The 7,150-nt window shown below is 35.4% G+C and overlaps 1 protein-coding gene and 1 non-coding gene across 3 annotated transcripts in view; one reads left to right on the top strand and one right to left on the bottom strand.

Annotated features, from left to right (window-relative positions):
• LOC106880364 (protocadherin beta-15) overlaps nt 1–7,150 on the top strand; it is a 94,879-nt gene that overhangs the window by 35,916 nt on the left and 51,813 nt on the right. The window lies entirely within an intron of this gene.
• On the bottom strand, nt 2,012–2,084 carry Trnak-uuu (transfer RNA lysine (anticodon UUU)). Its single transcript has one exon. It is a non-coding gene; the product is annotated as a tRNA-Lys (tRNA).

Here is a 7,150-nt window from a genome sequence, read left to right as displayed (position 1 = left end):
ATATATATATATATATATATAATTATATATGTATGCATGTATATATGTATTTATGAATGTATGTATGTACTCATTCACATGCACACACACACACACATACATGCATGCGCATACACACATACATTTATAGCCTACCATAAAAAAATTATGTTGTGAACAATATGCAGTAATTGGTATGGTGGTAGTTTAGTTTTATTATTATTACTTTTTTTATATATTATAATCATTTCTTAAATATTCACAAAACATTAGAATCACAGAGAGAATAAACAAGATTGTGTGATATATTCATAATTTAAAAGAAAAGATTTTTTTTTTTTGATAGTCAGGCCTGGTCTGGAGGGAGGTGTCTGTGGCCACGGTCTTCACAGGACATCTAAGACTAGTGCAACTAATGTTATTGATGTTCTTTTTAAACAACTGCAGCAAGTTAGAACTGCTGCATAACAACAACAACATCAACAACAACACACACATACACACACGCATACACACATATTACTCTAGATCAAAGGTCAGCACCAAATAACTCAACCTTCTAACTCTATTTTAATTCCTAGTTATATAGCTAATCAATTTTGTTGTTGTCACTGTTGTTGTAGTTTTTAGTTCCACATTCACTCTGATTGAGCAGATTTGTGATTAATAACATTAGCCCTGTGACCATTCTATCCATTTTTTAGGAGTATCTATGATGAAAAGAAGAAAGCAGGAATTTATGGCTGTGGCTTTTCAGTCAAGAATGATTTGATATCAGAATGTAGCAAGCATTTTACTTATAGTTTTAGGTGCCCATATTGTCAAAAACAAATACAGGCACTTCCTTGAACTGTCTATCTTCAACCTAGTAAAACATCCAGGATGTGACAACTAAGGGGGGGGGGGGGAGAGATCTGCACAAGTACTGCGTTGGAGTATTTTGTTGACCCTAAAAAGATAACAAGTAAACTTTGGTTCCTGTACATCTTCGACATAAAAACACTTCTTTTTCCATTAACCTTCCTGTAATTCCACTGCATCTCTTGCATGTCCAGAGTTTGCACTGGGTATGCCAAAAGGAATTCTGGCCTATATCTTTCAAGCAGGCCTATTTACCTGAGACGAGTTGAATCCTGACTGTTTTCCTTCTAACTAGAACTTGGGTCTTTGCTAAGTTAACTTTAAAGTCCTTTGATTTCAGATTTTATTTCCAGACTCAGAATTTCTTTTCTAATTCATAGAGTCCACTATGAAAATGACATCATTTTCCCATGGACAGTTTGCCTTAAATTTCTCTGTTGAAGTCTGGAGGACAATGATGAAAAAGAGGGGACTGAGAAGTGAACCTTGGTGAATCCTACATGTACACTAAATTCATTGCTATAATTATGGCTAACTCCTTCCTGACAATATCCTTGTATATGGTTTGTAAGGTTTCCACAAGCCATTCATCTACCACTAGCTTTTTTAGATGCCATCAGATCATGAAGCGAGGTCTCTGTCAAAGGCTTTCTCCAAGTCAACAAATGCTACATACCTTTCATGCTGCTGTCTCATTAACAAAAAAGCATCAGTAGTACTTCTTCTCAGCACAAAAACAAATTGCATCTCATCAAGTCTAATTCTATTTCTAATTAATTGGAATGTAACATTCTCTGTAACTGGAGCGCCACCTTTACTCGAGCAAATCGATCCCAGGACTTATCCTTTGTAAACCTAGTACTTATTCTATCAGTGTCTTTTGCCAAACCGCTAAGTTATGGGTATGTAAACACACCAGCATCGGTCGTCAAGTGGTGTTGGAGGGACAAACACAGACACACAAACACACACACACACATATATATACATATATATGACAGGCTTCTTTCAGTTTCCGTCTACCAAATCCACTCACAAGGCTTTTGTTGGCCTGAGGCTATAGTAGAAGACACTTGCCCAAGGTGCCACACAGTGAGACTGAACCCAGAACCATGTGGTTGGTAAGCAAGCTACTTACCACACAGTCACTCCTGCACCTCAAATAATTGTACACCCGCAGAGGGACTCGAACCCGCGACCCTCAGATTAAAAGTCTGATGCTCTACCAACTGAGCTATGCAGGCAGATGAGAGAAGTTTTGTTTGGGTAAAGCAAATTATGAACAGACACAAGCTTATGGCAAATTTACCTCACTTCTATCTATTTCTAATGAAGGGCAATTTGTTTGATTTAAGTCTCAAGAGCCTGCTTACAAACAAAAGAATGAATATCATTAAATCTAATTTTCTCTGTGTTGAATCTAATATTTTGCATTTCTGGTGAGTGGTTAGAGTGTTGAGGCCAAGTTCATAAAGTCATGCATTCGATTCCTGGAGCAGACAGCATGTTAGAGCAAGGCAACTCATTTCATGTTTGCACTATTCCCTCCTGCATTACTCAATGTTGATACCTATCATGCTCTGTCTTGCTTTCTTCCATCACTTTCAGCATACGCCCTCTCTCTCTCTCTCTCTCTCTCTCTCTCTCTCTCTCTCTCTCTCATTCAATTCTTGGACTAGATGGCATGTTATGTCCTAGAGCAAGGCAACTCATTTCATGTTATTCCAGTCTAATCAGCTGTAAATGAGTACCAGCCAGTCGTAAGTGCATCTCTATCTCTCCCCCTCTCTCCTTTTCTGCATTTGTCACATCCTCACAGTTTTACTGGAAGGGCCAGGAGTGCATCTATGTCTGCTTGTGACTACATAGACACCTAAAACAAGTAGTGAAAGCATGGTGCATACCACCAGGTCATACTCACTTGTGAGTGATAGTTATAGATATGAAGAAGATATAGGAATTTTAAAATATGAATACACTCTTAACAATTCCCTCACTGTGGAAATGATATAAATTTTTAGAATATTATAGAATATTTCAGAAACTTTTTATTCTGCAACTGAAATTATTATTCTTAATTCAATTGGTCGAGCATAATAAGTATGTTTTATTCAATACACAATGCAAAAACATCTTGTAAGACAAGCAAAAGAAATGAAAAATTATATTTGTGTAAAATTAGATAGTAAAGGGCAGGCTGGTATATTGTATGGAATTATATGATAGACAATATGTTAAGAATAAAATAAATACTAAAAAAAGAGTAAGAAAAGAAACATTAAAAGCATTAAAAATGAAAAATAGTGTAAGTGATTAAAGAAAAAAAATATATTTATATATAATAGTTATTTGAATTTAGAAATTGCTGTATAGAAGAATGGATCAGTGAGCAAGTAGGAATAATGGTAAAATTATGATAAATGTAATGCAGCGTGATGCCAAAAGTAAACAATGAATCTGGAGTGAAATTAAATTCCAGTGAAAAACATAGAAGTATAAACAGTTCTTGAAGTTCAACATTGAGATGACTTCATCACATTCATTGCTTTTGGGAATCATGAATTAAAAATTTAGTGTGTGCCCAGAATGGGAGGCAAAAAAAACAAAAGAAATCTATGTAAGCATGTGTATGAGTATACATTCACATATATAAGTACGTATATAAATATATATATATTTTATATATATACATGTGTGTGTGTATGTATATATGCATAGATATGTACATATATATATGCATACACATGCATTTATATGCATATGTGTATATGTATATACATACATATACACTACATATATATATATATATGTACATACATATCTATCTATTTATCTATATATATATATATATATATATATATATATATATATATATATATATATATATATATGTATGTATATGTGGGTGTGTGGATATGCATGTGTGTGTGTGTGTGTGTGTAGATGGTTTCCAGTTGGTTTCAACAACGAGGATTCAGTCGTTCAATCAACTGAATTACCTGCTCATTGAATTAGTGTGCGGGTGATTGAACATTCCACAAACCCATGTACTTTTGTGTGTGTGTGTGAGTGGAGAGGGAGAGACAGACAAACACACACATATATATATATTTGTGTAGGAATATATTGGAATGAAGTGTGCGTTATTTTGTCAGATGATAGCTGACTCATTTGAGACATCTGTACATCATAGGACTATTGTGGCACATTGCTTGTATCTTGTATGCATGTGTGACAGAGAATCCACTCTCTTGGTACCCATAGTTAAATATGCAGTAAAAAAAGAAGAGCCAAGTGACCAAAGACTATTTTTGCCACTGACTAAAGGTTTTATTGCTTGTGAAAGGATGCCCACAGCTGTCTGCCTCCCATCAACATTGCATAGTGACACCTATCACTCTTACTGAGTTACCAGCACCAGCCTACATTCATTTCTCTTGTTTGCATTATTCCCTTCTGTATTACTCAATGTTGACAACTATCACCCTCTCTCTCTCTCTCTTTTGGCATACACCCTATCTCCCTCTCTCTCTCTATTCATCTTTTTGGCATACACTCTCTCACTTTCTCTCTCTCATAGCACTATTACACTTCAAATATTCCCTCTTCTGTCACTTTGTTTCCTTTCTATCCCATCACTTACACAGTTTCTAATCAAACTGTTACCAACAATTATAATTATCTGCTAGCTGCCCATCTCCCCCTTTCTCTCTCTCTCTTTCTATTTCTCTCTTCTTTTATTTTCTCTCCACTCTTACTCTCTTCCACTGGTTCTCGTTAATTGCTCCCTCTTCTATGTGCCAAAGACAAAACAACACTTTGCTGCTAATGAACAAACAAATAGAGACAACGTAGGGTAAAGATGACACTTTAATCTTAACAGAGGCAAAAGGAATTCGTCAAATCTGACTTTGTGATAAAATACATTTTGGGGCATCATTCTGTGAAACAGTTGGTCAATGTCGAAGAGAAAGGAATCATGTGGAAGAACATGGTAAGCATTCTGGCGGTGGTGCAATAATAAATCACAAACATACCCTCAGTATAGTGGTCAGTAATAAAAAAGGGCATCCAGCCACTAAGAAAACATGCTAAACTAAAAGGGTATGTCTAGGTGGATAGTGATCCCTGTTAAAAACTGACAGTCTGATACCAGCATGAAATATTGGATGAGAGATGATGAAGATATACGTGAAAGTCTGTAAAACTTTCCAGAAGTCTATCATTTAAGTATATATGAGAATGTCCAGATATACAAGTATATTCATGAGAAAAAGCAAAACATTCAAATCTGAACGTATACATACATACATGTATGTATGAATATATATATATATATATAGGTATATATAAATACATAAATGTACACGCACAAACACACATGCACTCTCCTCTCTTTAGACCTCATGGATTGGATGTGTCTCACACAGCCACAACAGTCAAACTGTTATTAGTGGTTGTTCACTCACTTGTGCATGCACACACACACACAACACACACACACATATATATGTAAATATATATATATATATATATATATATATATATGTATACATACACATATATATACATATATGTATACATATACACACATATGTACATACATATATATACATATATGCATACATATACATACATATGTACACGTATGCACACACACAACACACACACACATATATATATATTTATATGATATATGGTAGCTGTGTGGTAAGAAGCTTGTTTCTCTACCACATGTTTCCAGGTTCAGTCCCACTGTATGACACTTTGGGAAGGTATCTCCTACTATAGGTTCAGGCCAACCAAAATTTTGTGAGTGGATTTTGTAGAAGGAAACTGAAAGAAGCATGTCATTTATATATATATGTATATACCTATGCATGTGTCTTTGTCCCCCACCGGCACTTGACAATTGGTGTTGGTTTGTTTATGTCCCTGTAACTTAGTGGTTCAGCAAAAGTGACTGAGAGAAGTACTAAGGTTAAAAATATAGGTCCTGCAGTTAATTTGTTTGACTAAAAGCCTTCAAGGCAGTGCCCCAGCATGGCCACATGCAAATGACTGAAACAAGTAAAAGATAAAAGATGTAAACATGTGTGTGTGTGTGTGTGTGTGTGTGTGTGTGTGTATATGTACAGTCAAGTGGTGGGGAGGACAACACACACACACACACATATACAACAAACTTCTTTCAGTTTCCATCTACCAAATCCCCCACAAGGCTTTAGATGAGCAGAGAACATTTACCCAAGGTCCCATGCCATAGGATTGAACCTAGACCCATGTGGTTGGGAAGGAAGCTTCATACCACACACTCACAACTAGTCAAGTAGACAATGACAACTTGATGGTATCATTTAACGAGGGAGAAATATGACCTCTATTTAACTCTCAAGATTAACAATATGCCATTAAGCAGCAATTGTGACTGTAAAATTGTTCAAGTAATAATTAATGCAGAAGAAATTTGAATATGCAAATGTTATACAAACTGATTTGACAGAACAATAAATAAAGACAAATAGTTTAAAAGTGAAGTAATATGCATTTAGAAGTATATTTACTTGCTATTGAACATCGTTTGTGGCTATTTTTGAAGAAATGAAATTGCTTTGTTTAATTTAAGTAGGAATATTCTGCATGCACTTGCACATGTGTGTGTGTGTGACTAATGACATTTCTGTGTTTTTGTATGAAACTACCAGGGAAAACAATGGAGATGTCATGTTTACATTTCCTGTGTACAGTATATCCTATAGCTCTCTGTTTTTGAAGTCTAGTGCAATTAAAATGTGTGTTTGTATATCTATCTATCTATCTATCTATCTATCTATCTATCTACATTTATATATGGACATACGTATGCATATATGCATGCAAACACATATACACACACACCACACTTACATACATGCATATATATGTGTGTGTGTGTGTGTGTAGGAGTGTGTGCATGACAACTGACTGGCACCTGTGCTGGTAGCATGTAAAAATCACCATTCAAGTATGGCTGATGCCAATACTGTCTGATTGACTCCCATGCCAGTGGCACATAAAAGCACCCACTACACTCTTGGAGTGGTTGGTGTTAGGAAGAGCATCCAGCAGTAGAAACCAAGACAAATCAGACTGGAGCCTTGTGCAGCCTCCCAGCTTGTCAGTTCACAATAAAAGCATCCGACCTATGCCAGCATGGAAAGCAGACATTAAATGATGATGATGATGATATATATATATATATATATATATATATATACACACACACACACACACGTATATATATATATATATATATATATACATACATATA

This window comes from Octopus bimaculoides, chromosome 14, assembly GCF_001194135.2.
Source record: "Octopus bimaculoides isolate UCB-OBI-ISO-001 chromosome 14, ASM119413v2, whole genome shotgun sequence".
NCBI classification, from domain to species: Eukaryota; Metazoa; Mollusca; class Cephalopoda; order Octopoda; family Octopodidae; genus Octopus; species Octopus bimaculoides.
The sequence above is the reverse complement of the archived record's forward strand: the minus strand, read 5'-3'. Positions and strand labels throughout refer to the sequence as shown.